Source organism: Trachypithecus francoisi, unplaced genomic scaffold (genome assembly GCF_009764315.1).
Source record: "Trachypithecus francoisi isolate TF-2019V2 unplaced genomic scaffold, Tfra_2.0 Contig01440, whole genome shotgun sequence".
NCBI classification, from domain to species: domain Eukaryota; kingdom Metazoa; phylum Chordata; class Mammalia; order Primates; family Cercopithecidae; genus Trachypithecus; species Trachypithecus francoisi.
In genome coordinates, this window is record NW_022681431.1 from 12,794,805 (window position 1) to 12,807,545 (window position 12,741).

The 12,741-nt window shown below is 43.3% G+C and overlaps 1 protein-coding gene across 3 annotated transcripts in view; it reads left to right on the forward strand.

The window, feature by feature from the left end:
* Window positions 1-12,741, forward strand: part of DOCK5 (dedicator of cytokinesis 5) — a 241,877-nt gene that overhangs the window by 58,574 nt on the left and 170,562 nt on the right. The gene's annotated exons all lie outside the window — the stretch shown is intronic.

The window sequence follows — 12,741 nt, forward strand, 5'->3', positions numbered from 1 at the left end:
CGACACAGCTGGCTCGCGAGGAGACACTTGGGACACTGGGCTGGCAGTAGCTCAAAGGAAGCACTGCTGATTAAGGGTCTGTTTCTATTCAGCACTAAATGTTCCCAGGTTGGGGGAGAAATGAGGGAGAGTCTTTCTGGTGTTGCTGAGATTCTTTTAGAAAATTAGGTCAGGACTGCAGCAGGTCCAAAAAGCCTGATTATATATTTCCTTCAACTAGGTCAGACTAGGACCGTGGTTCCGTTAACCTGTTAGAGGGCTGCGGGGTATTACTTAGGACTGCCTATTTGTCTGCAAAGGACTGGTCATGTCTGTACCCACTCCACTGCAGGCTTCCAACTTCAGTTCAGGTTCTCTAAATCCTAGAAGAAGTCTTCCTCCATATAGCCACATTTTTAATCCAAACCTCCAGAGCACAATAAAAGCATAGCCAAGCCACTGAAGTTGAGGACCAAACCAAGAACAACTTTTACGGTCCAGTTATTCTCTCAGAAGGTTAGGGTACAAATGAGGTAGAAGTTAGGCGGATTTGACAGGGACCGTGCATTTTCCGGGTCTAGCCCCCATGTAAACTCCTGTGATGGTGAAATGGCAGAGATGGTCCGCTAGGACCCCATGCAGGTTCCTAGGGTGGAACAGGATGACACAGGATGAGAAAGAGGAGATGGGAAGGCAGGAGGAAAGGAAGCAGGATTTGGCTATAGAACAGCTAAGTTATCTGCCTGATTGCATGGAAGACTCGGCTATTACTGCCTCCTCCCTTCAGTTTTTGGCAGAGGGCTGGGGTTTCACATTATCCTTTTCCCTTCCACACAACTCAGTGTAATCATGTAGCTCCCAGGGGCAGAGAGAAGACAGAGAGGGCTGTGTGAACTCCCTTTCTGTCTCTACTGCTTATTCTTACCGTCTCAGGCCCAGCCAAGCATCAGTTCAAAGTCTCCAAGACACTACGGCAGTAACCTTATCTTTTCCAGAATCCTTTGCTTATGGAAACCACAGCTCTTCCAATCTTATCAACTCATACCTCTTTTGTCAGGAGGCCAGGTTAATTCACTTTGTTTAGCCTCAATGAATGCACATTTTCCTATTGCCCAGGTAAAAAGTATGTGTTCAGTTTTTCTAACTCTTCCATGTGGGCTTGGAAAGAATGTATATTTAAGGATCATTGGGTGCAAAGTTCTTTTTTTTTTTTTTTCTTGAGACAGAGTCTCACTCTGTCATCCAGGCTGGAGTGCGGTGGCACGATCTCAGCTCACTGCAACCTCCGCCTCCCGGGTTCAAGCGGTTATCATGCCTCAGCCTCCTGAGTAGCTGAGATTACAGGCGTACGTCATCACACCTCGCTAATTTTTGTATTTTTGGTAGAGACGGGGTTTCACCATATTGGCCAGGCTGGTCTTGAACTCCCAAGCTCAGGTGATAGCCCCATCTTGACCTCCCCAAGTGCTGGGATTACAGGTGTGAACCACCATGCCTGGCGGCAAAGTTCTATGTATGATAATTAGGTTCTAATGTCTGAGTCATTTTTCAGGTTTGCTATATGCTAACTTTTTTTTTCTGCTTTTTCTGTTACTGATAAAACTGTGTTAACTCTTCTACCATGATTGTAGTTTATATGTCTTTACGGTGATGTCAGCTGTTTGCTTTATGTATTCTGAGACTTGTTTTTAGGTGCCTGCTATTTTAGAATTGCTGTGTTAAACAGTTCTAACTTTTAATTCCTATTTATTAAACCTTTACCATTGTCTTAATCGGTAGTAACATACTATGTCTTACTCTGTGTTGCGTGAAATTGCAGCCAACTCACTGGCAAATCCCAGGGCTTCAATGTTTGTCCTCCTGGCTCCACAGGGCCGTTAAAAATGCTGCTCAGCTTCTCAGCCACTTAGGAATCCTTTCTTTCTTTGTTTTGTTTTGTTATGTTTTTTGGAGACAGAGTCCGGCTCTGTCCTCCAGCTGGAGTGCAGTGGCTCAATCTTGGCTCACTGCAAGCTCCGCCTCCCGAGTTCAAGTGATTGTCTTGCATAAGCCTCCTGAGTAGCTGGGATTACAGGCACCCACCACCACACAAGGCTAATTTTTGTATTTTTAGTAGAGACAGGGTTTCCCCATGTTGGCCAGGCTGGTCTCCTGGCCAGCTCCTGACCTCAGGTGATCCGCCCGCCTCGGCCTCCCAAAGCGTTGGGATTATAGGTGTGAGCCACCGCACCTGGCCAGGAATTCTTTCTTTTTTTTTTTTTTTGAGACGGAGTCTCGCTCTGTCGCCCAGGCTGGAGTGCAGTGGCCGGATCTCAGCTCACTGCAAGCTCCGCCTCCCGGGTTTACGCCATTCTCCTGCCTCAGCCTCCCAAGTAGCTGGGACTACAGGCTTCACTACCTCGCCCGGCCAGTTTTTTTGTATTTTTTAGTAGAGACGGGGTTTCACCATGTTAGCCAGGATGGTCTTGATCTCCTGACTTCGTGATCCGCCCGTCTCGGCCTCCCAAAGTGCTGGGATTACAGACTTGAGCCACCGCGCCCGGCCAGGAATTCTTTCTTCAATCAGCAGATGGATGCCCCAAGTGGAAAGCAGCCCCAGATGCTGGGCTGATCTTTTTAGGTTTTGGTCTTTTTCAGATTTTGACCTGGTAATTCTTCACTGCCATGTTAGTTCGTGTGTGTGTGTGTATGGCAGGGGCAGGGGAGCGGTGTATGTATTTATTTGTGTGTGTTGTTTTGTCAAGCTTTTCTAATTGTCCTACAGAGTATGGGAGGGAAGAATGGCGACTTGGTCTGAAATTAAGTAGGTAATGTCTTTTGTTTTTTGTTTTTTTTTCTTTGAGACAGGGCCTTTCTCTGTCACCCTAGCTGGAGTACAGTCGTGTGATCAAAACTCACTGCAGCCTTGAGCTCCTAGGCCCAAGCTATCCTCTTGCCTCAGCCTCCCAAGTAGCTGGGATTATAGGCATGTGCCACCACGCCCAGTTAACAAGGTTTCACCAAGTTGCTCAGGCTGATCTCAGACTCCTGGCCTCAAATGATCCTCCTGCTTCAGCCTTCCAAAGTGTTGGGATTATAGGCATGAGCCATAGAGCCTGGCCCAGAATTTCTTCAAATTCTTTTTTCACTTTTATATGACCTCAGCATATTTCTAAGAAATAGTTAATTGAAGCACTTTGTCCTGTTAGGGTTCATATCAATAGTAATTTTAAGGATGGGAGTGGTGGCTCACTCCTGTAATCGCAGCACTTTGGTAGGCTGAGATGGGAGGATCCCGTGAGGCCTGGAGTTCAAGACCAACCTGGGCACAATAGTGAGACCCTGTCTCTACAAAAAACTTAAAAATTAGCCAAGCATGGTGGCATGCACCTATAGTTTCAGCTACTTGGAAGGCTAAGGTGGGAGGATTGCTTGACCCTGGGAGGCAGAGGCTGCAGTGAGCTGACCGTACCACTGCACTCCAGCCTGGGCAACAGAGTGAGACCCTGTCTCAAAAGGAAAAAAATAAAGTATTTTTAAGCGTGCTGACTGTTTATGCTTTACCGAGAATTCTCCAGTTGGCCAGTGAACATTCCTCAAGACAGCATCCGTGTGGACCAAGCTAAGGGGGTCACTGAGCTTAGTTGAATATAAATATAAACACATTTACATTCATTTCAAATACCATGCACTTGAGTCCAAACAGTCCAAAACCCACAGTGCTTCTAGTATATTACAGCTCCCACTACGATATGCTTGTAGGATGTGCTGGCCCATTGGACAGTCACACAAAAATGGTTAATTTCTTCAGTTATGATGGTCCGGGTGCTGTAGTCCTGCCAGCAAGAAACTGCTCTTCTTAATTGCTACCATAACATTTTTGCTGCATCAGCCATAGAACTTTTTCATCTCAAAGGACGTCAGTACCTGTTTTTTAAAAGTAAGCACATGTTAAGGTGTGAAGGGGAGGGAGATTGAAAACACTCAAGTCTGCATTGTGAGCTTATCAAGTTCATTAACCACCAAGTGGCAGGTCAGCTTGACAGAGAGATTACTGTATTGGATTATATTTTTCAATAGTGTTTATTTTCTGGGATTAGTTTTTAAAACCGTGCCTACCTCGCCAGATGCCCCATGATAGGTCCTTGTATCTGCTAAGCACTTCGAGTTCTTGGCTGGATTCTCAAATTCCTTTATTATTTAAGGCAGCGCAAGGCAAGGGCAGGAGTACTTTGCAAACATGAAATGCGATGGGAATGCTGAGTAATCACTTGTCTCCTACCCCTCCTCTCCTAGTCCCTCTTAACTTTAGAAAAATAAACAAAATGAAAACATCGACAGTCCTGCTGGGCGGAACTGAAGGGTGACACTGGCACTGTATTGTGGCCCTGGGATTTGTGTCTTCCAGCTTCCTGTCGGAGCTGACTTTGGGGCGCTCCCTCTGCACCCTGCCCCACCCTGCCCTCCAGATGTCTGCATACCAGATCTGTGTGTGTTTTTCCAGCGTGGACATGAATCCACCCAGACATGAAAAATTTTTTCTGCCCACCACCCAGGACAGAATACTATTTTTGATTCTCCTTTTTCTGTTTCCTGCTGTGTGGTTGGATGAAAAATTTCAGAAAGTATTGGCTCATTGAAGGCAAAGCTTGCTCCTCCTTCATCTGCAGAGCCTGTGCCTCCCTAGCTCCTGGTATACGGCGGGTGCTCAGCAACAATCTATTGAATGATGAAGATAAAATAGGAGACCAAGGCAAGCTGGTGTAGAGAGTAAGGGGGTCAGGGATCACCTCCACAAAACCCTGGGTATTACAAGGCAGAGGTGCTGTTCCTTCTCTATGATTCAAGGCTAATGTTTTTTGGTCCTCTGCGATTATAGGAGGATTTAGTCATTGCTGAAATTTTTGTTTTTATTTTATCTATTTTTCTTTTTTTTAGAGACAGGGTCTTGCTGTCCCCCAGGCTGGAATGCAGTGGCATAATAATAGCTCACTGTAGCCTTGACCTCTTGGGCTCAAGGGATGCTCCTGCTTCAACCTCTTGAGTAGCTGAGACTACTGGTACATGCCACCATGCCCAGCTAATGTTTTTATGAAATCTTGCTGTGTTGCCCCGGCTGGTCTAGAACTCCTGGCCTTTCGTGATCCTTCCACCTCAGCCTTCCAGAGTGTAGGGATTACAGGCGTGAGCCATCGTGCCTGGCTTTGTGGGGTTTTTTTGTTTTTAAATGACAGCTTTCTTGAAATATAATCCAAATACCAGTCAGTTTACTTATTTAAAGTATACAGTTCGATGGATATTTACTAAGTTCACTGTGCAGAGGGTTGGGCAAATATCATCACTACCTACTTTCAGAACACTTTCATCATCCCATAAAGAAGCTCTGTACCCATCCGTAGTCATGCCTCCCCTGGCTCTAGGCAGCTTCAAATTCATTTCATATAAGTGGAATCACACAATACGTGGTCTTTTGTGACTGACTGCCTTCATTTAGCATCAGGACGTCTTCTCTCTCGCGCTCTCTCTCTCTCTCTTTTTTTTTAAAGAGACAGGGTCTTGCTCTGTTGCTCAGGCTGGAGTGCAGTGGCATGATCACAGCTCACTGTAGCCTTGACCTCCTGGTCTCAAGGAATCCTCCTACTCCAGCCTCTCAGGTAGCTGGGACTACAGGTGCACACTGCTATACCCAGCTAAATTTTTATTCTTTGTAGAGACAGGGTCTCACTATGTTGCTGAGGTTGGTCTCGAAATTCTGGGCTCAGGCAGTTCTCCTGCCTTGGCCTCCCAAGGGCCAAGTGTCCTAAAGTGTTGGGATTACTGGCATGAGCCACTGCACCCGGCCCAACTTCATCTCTTTTCATTGCTGAGTAATAACGTATTGTGTAGGTACATTATATTTTATTCATTCATCAGTTGATGGGCATTTAGGTTGTTTAGATGTTTCAGCTACTATGAATAATGCTGCTGTGAACATTTGCATGCACGTTTTTATGTGGACATATGTTTTCATCTCTCTTGGGTAGGTACCTAGGAGTGGAATTGCTGGGTCATAGGGTAACTCAATGTTTAATCTTTTGAGGAACTGTCAGACTGATTGAGCTTTGGCTCCAAAGCAAGTGACCGGAGTCCAGATGAGCGAGCTTCTATCCATTATCTTCTCTCACTCATTTGACTCTCTGACCTTGCCCCTGAACTTCTTTTGTTACTAAATGAAGGAAAGAAGCAGAACTGACTGAGAAGCTATCTACTGCTCATCCACTACAGGTCTCCAGGAATTATTTGTCTTCAGAGACTTTATCAGGAAACAGAATTCCTTAAGGACTGAAGCAAGCGTTCTTGCCTTTCTTCATCTTTGGCACTGGCCTGCCCACAGTCATTTCTGTGTCTTTGCTTCTTTTACTGTGGAATGTATTTGGCAGTGAGGTAGCTGTTTATTAGTGTGAACATTCCTTTCCACCCCAGATCCATGGCAGAAAGTGCACTGACTTCTGGAGATGCCCGGCCATGAGGTCATTTATTCATTCAACATTATTTGCTGAGCACCAATATGTGACAAGTACATGTGTTGAGCATGAGAGATGTTCTGGGTACTCTGTGGTCTCTTGAGTGACAAAATGCAAGTTCCTGCTCTCGTAGGGTTTACATTGGAGGGATAGGCAAAAACAAGCAAACAAAGTAAGTAAACAAAACAATTCAGATATGTGCTTACAAATGCTATGGGGAGAAGAGGGCAATACTGCAGAGGCCAGAGGTGGAGGGCAGCGATGGAGAGGGAGAAGGAAGACTACTGTAGGTTAGATGCTTTCGTCCTTGTCTAGGTTGACTGTCCCTGGGCAAGACATTGCAGCTGTCTTTGTGACAAGGACATTTCATCTAAATTGGAATCACTTTTTGAATAGAAAGTGATCACATGTAAGTGCTTTGAAAAGTGCGTAGTACCTTGTACGTGTCAGGTTTCAGCATCCTGTTACCATGGAGCTCCCCGCTCCTGTGATTAACCTCGCTCCAGTCACAAGTGGTTTTAGGCCTGGAGTCTGAGGTTCCTCTAGTGCTGGTTTCCTGGGTTTAATTCATATCCATTGATTAACTCTTCTTCTGCTCCATAAACCACTCACAAGCTCATGAGAAAGGGTGGCTGGTATGCTGGTGTTAGCAGTGATTTCTGGGGTAAATACAACATAATTGACTGCTGTTGGAACAAACACAATGAGACGTTCTGGGTACTCTGTGGTCTCTTGAGTGACAAAATGCAAGTTCCTGCTCTCGTAGGGTTTACACAAAGGTGAGCTGAGCTGTACGGAGGCAGGCGCAGCACACAGTTTTATATTATTTCAGGGCAATTTGTAAAGACTCAAAGGATAGCACAAGTGCTTGGACTGGAACCAGAGGACACAGGCAAGCCTGAAAAGTTAAAAGAAACAAAAAGAAGTGTTTGTATATGTACAGGAGTTCCCCAGAATACCCATGTTATTTCTTCTGTATAGAAGGAGGCCAGTTTTTGAATGAATTCTAATCAAAAGATCTACTCCCCTCTAATATGAAAAGGAGTAAAAATGGATTAAGACTTGAGCTGTATGCGTTTTAAATCTCATCTTTGTAAAGCAGGCCTTTGTGAGGAGGGACAGCGGGCAGTGTTACAACAGGTAAGTAACATGTCAATGAATTTTGTCTGCATGTTTGCTAACACTTTCTAACAGAGATATAAAAAAGGAGAGAGTGGGCCAGGTGTGGTGGCTCACGCCTGCAATCCCAGTACTTTAGGAGGCTGAGGCGGGCAGATCACATGAGGCCAGGAGTTTGAGACCAGTTTGGCCAGCATGGCAGAACCCTGTCTCTAATAAATGCTCATCATCACTGGCCATCAGAGAAATGCAAATCAAAACCACAATGAGATACCATCTCATACCTGTTCGAATGGCAATCATTAAAAAGTCAGGGAACAACAGGTGCTGGAGAGGATGTGGAGAAATAGGAACACTTTTACACTGTTGGTGGGACTGAAAACTAGTTCAACCATTGTGGAAGACAGTGTGACAATTCCTCAAGGATCTAGAACTAGAAATACCATTTGACCCAATCATCCCTTTACTGGGTATATACCCAAAGGATTATAAATCATGCTGCTATAAGACACATGCAGACGTATGTTTATTGGGGCACTATTCACAATAGCAAAGACTTGGAACCAACCCAGATGTCCATCAGTGATAGACTGGATGAAGAAAGTGTGGCACATATACACCGTGGAATACTGTGCAGCCATAAAAAAGGATGAGTTCATGTCTTTTGTAGGTACATGGATGAAGCTAGAAACCATCATTTTGAGCAAACTGTCGCAAGGATAGAAAACCAAACACCACATGTTCCCACTCATAGGTGGGAATTGAACAATGAGAACACTTAGACACAGGGTGGGGAACATCACACACTGGAGCCTGTCATGGGATGGGGGAAGTGGGGAGGGATAGCAAAAAGAAAAAGATAAAAAAATTAGCCGGGCGTGGTGGTGTACACCTGTAATCCCAGCTACTTAGGAGACTGAGGCACAAGAATTTCTTGAACCTGGAGGGCAGAGGTTGCAGTGAGCTGATATCATGCCATTGCACTCTAACCTGGGCGACACAGGAAGACTCTTACCTCAAAAAAAAAAAAAAGAGTGCTTTTAAAAGATTTTTTTCAAGCAGAGGCTTACTAATCATCCTTCAGAGATGTGGTAGAAACCCTGCATTGGATTATGAGACAGTATGGTATCTAACGTTTTGAGAATGTCTGATTGTCATATTCTGCTATGCTCTATGACAATTAATTTTGTAACACTGAAATCTCTTTATTGTTCCTCCTTTCTACTTGGTCTTTCTCTACTTAGTCATCCATGCACAGTGGTTAGAAGTGAAGAGAGAGACAAAAGATTCAAAATTGCTGTTAAAAATCAATTCTTAATAGAACGTGTAAAAGTTTACTGGATATAAGCTTCAATAGGGGCATCCAAGGTATTTGTAACTTTCATTTACTTTTGTTACCCACTAATTAAAATAATTGGAAGTTTATTGTAATTCAAAATCTGTACAGTCGCCATGATCTAGGTACAGATACACTGCCTTTTCACATACGTAAATGGCAGTGAGTCTAACAGCTTAGATTTTATGACACTGCGTGCAAACATTTTGGCATTAGCCTGGAAAGCAGATAAGGCCATGTGGCATTTTGTTGAGTGTGCTTGGTCACTTCCCACATCTGTTTGACCTTTACCTTAAGTACAGCTTGTTAGCTACTACTGCTGGTGACATATGTTCCTGAGATGTGTTTTTCAAAAGATATATGTGGCAGCAGGAGGGTGTTTACCAGAGAAATTAATTAAAAGGAGTGTCAGTGAAAAGTTTTATCCAGACTTAATCTTTAAAAAAAGGAAATGCCTTCTCCTATTTTTCCTTTTCGGGTATGTTTCAATACGCTTCCAAAATTCCATCTTTATTTATTTTAATGAGAAAGAGTATCATTCTGTCTCCCAGGCTGGAGTGCAGCGATGCAATCTTGCTCACTACAACCTCTGCCTCCTGGGTTCAAGCGATTTTCATGCCTCAGCCACCTGAGTAGCTGGGATTACAGGCACACGTCACCACACCAAGCTAATTTTTAGTAGACATGTGGTTTTGTCATATTGGCTAGGCTGGCCTCAAACTCTTGGCCTCATGTGATCTGCCCACCTTGGCCTCCCAGAGTGCTGGGATTGCAGGCATGAACCACCATGACCAACCCTAAAATTTCATCTTTAAAAATATGCATGATTCAGGTATAGGCATATATGGAATTTTCTACTGTAGAGTTCAGAACTGTTTCCTGAGTGGTATCTTCATTCCGTTATTCTGTCATGACTAAGTACTTGGAATTACCCATTTGGGCAGCTCCCATGCACCTAAGGAGGCAAACACAGTGAAAGCAAAGATGCTTTTGGGAGTACTCTGGAGGAATGTTCCCAGGAGCTTTTAGCATTGCACAGATTTTGGACTGCAACGGATCTTGGTTGGATCAAGGGGTCGAAATGGGAGCAGAGTCCTTCCATCCCATGCACACACATACCCGCTCACAGCTGACTTCACACCCCGATTGCTGGACCATTCACGTTATTTGGTGCATAACCTTTATTTTTTAAAAAATGTATTAGGTTATCTCCACATAACATCACTGTTGGGCTGGCTAAGCCTCAGTTAAGGATTACTGTAAGGAGAAAACCTTAGAGGAAGATTTAAAATTGATTGAGGGCAAATGATCATAAGATATTTCTCCTCTTGCTTATATTTGGAAAAAAATGTTAAATATATGCTTCTGCTTTGTCCATAGTAATATAAGAGTCATATCTTCAAAAGCATATACTGATGAAAGAATTCGGAATACTAAATAAATGGAAGCTGTTCCATGTTCATGGGTAGGGAGACTCAATGTCAAAGTGTCAGTTCTTCTGAAGTTGATTTATAGATTCAATGCAATCCCAATTAAAATCTCAGACAGTTATTTTGTTGATATTGACAGATGGATTCTAAAGTTATGTGGAGAGGCAAAGGACTCAGAACAACCAACATGAAGCTGAAGAACAAAGTTGGAGGACTGACACTACCTGATTTCACAACTTACTATAAAACTAGTAATCAAGACTGTGGTTTTTGTCAGAACACTAGACAAACAGATCTCTGAACAGAAGAGAGAGCTCACAGACCCACACAAATATAGTCAGCTGACCTTTGACAAAGGAACAAAGGCAATACAATAGAGAAAAGATAGTCTTTTTAACAAATCGTGCTGGAACAACCTGACAACCACACGCTGAAATAAGAATTTATACACAGACCTTTCACCCTTGGCAATAAATAAGTCAAAATGAATTCTAGACCTAAATGTAAAATATAAAGGTATAAAACTCTTAGAATATAATAACATGGAGAAATATAAATGACTTTGGATATGGGGGTAACTTTTAGATATAACACTGAAGACACAGTTATATGAAAGAAATAAGTGATAAACTGGACTTTATTAAAATTTAAAACTTATGCTCTGCCAAAGATAATGTCACGAGAATGAGAAGTTAAGCCACAGTTTGGGAGACAATCTTTGTAAAAGAGAAATTTGAGGCCGGGCACAGTGGCTCACGCGTGTAATCCCAGCACTTTGGGAGGCCGAGGCGGGTGGATCATGAGGTCAAGAGATAGAGACCGTCCTGGCCAGCATGGTGAAACCCCGTATCTACTAAAAATACCAAAACGTATCCAGGCATGGTGGGAGGCGCCTATAGTCCCAGCTACGTGGGAGGCGCCTATAGTCCCAGCTACTCGGGAGGCTGAGGCAGGAGAATTGCTTGAACCCAGGAGGCGAAGGTTGCAGTGAGCTGAGATCGCGCCACTGCACTCCAGCCTGGCAACAAAGTGAGACTCCGTCTCAAAAAAAAAAAAAAAAAAAAAAAAAGACGTTTGATAAAGAACTATTATCTAAAACATGTAAAGAGCTTTAAAACGCAACAATAAGAAAACAACCCACTTAAAACATGGGCAACGACCTTCAGAGAAACCTCACCGAGGAAGATATATATCCACGTGACATGTAAGTGTGTGAAAAGATATTCAGCATCATATGTCATTAGCGAATTGAAAAGTAAAGCAATGAGATACTACTATGCACCTATTAAAACGGCCAAACTCCAGAACACTGACAACACCAGATGCTGACAAGGATGTGGAGCGACAGGAACTCTCATTCGTTGCTGATGGGAATGTAAAATGGTACAGCCACTTTGGGAGACAGTTTGTTAGCATCTTAAAAGCTAAACACACTCTTATCACACGATGCAGCGATTTCTGTCCTTAGTATTTACCCAAAGGAGTTGAAAACTTATACCCACACAAAAGCATGCACATAGATGTTTGCAGCAGCTTTATTCATAATTGCCAAAATGTGGGAGTAAACAAAATGTCCTTCAGTAGGTGAATGAATGAACAAAGTGGTGCATCCAGACAATGGAATATTATTCAGCGCTAAAAAGAAATGAGTTGTCAAGCCATGAAAAGACACAGATGTGCATGTTACTAAGTAAAAAGAGTCAATCCATATGACTCCAACTGTATGACATTCTGGATAAAGAAAAACTATGGAGATGGTAAAAAGATTCGTGGTTGCCAGGGGTTAGAGGGAAGGAGGGATGAACAGGTAGAGCACAAAGAATTTGTAGGGCAGTAAATCTACTCTGTATGATACTGTAATGGTGGGATCATATCATTATACATTTGTCCATACCCACAGAATGTACAATACCAACAGTGAGCCCCAATGTAACCTATGGACTTTGGGTGATAATAATGTGTCACTGTAGGTTTGATTGCAACAAATGTACCACTCTGGTGGGGTATGTTGATAGCAGGGATGTCTTGTCAGGATACAAGAGGTATATGATAACTTTCTGTACCCTCTGCTCAGTTTTGCTGTGGACCTAAAATTAAAAGCTATTAAAAAATTGTAAGCTTATAAGGAGACTTTTGTGTCATAAATATTAACTCTGTGCTTCAGTACACCCATTCTGTTTCACCCATGGAGCTGAATGATTCAACAGAAATGGTCGTAACAGCAGGAAACAGACTGCCTAAAAAACTTGTGTTTTATTGAGGGGTCTTAGAAACCCATGAAAACTTCACTTCTCTTCCTTGCCTCATCTCCGTGTATAATTCAGGCTACAACTAAGAACGGACAAGGCAACACAGGAAGGTTTCTTGTTACAGAAAGATTCTTAGTCTTACAATT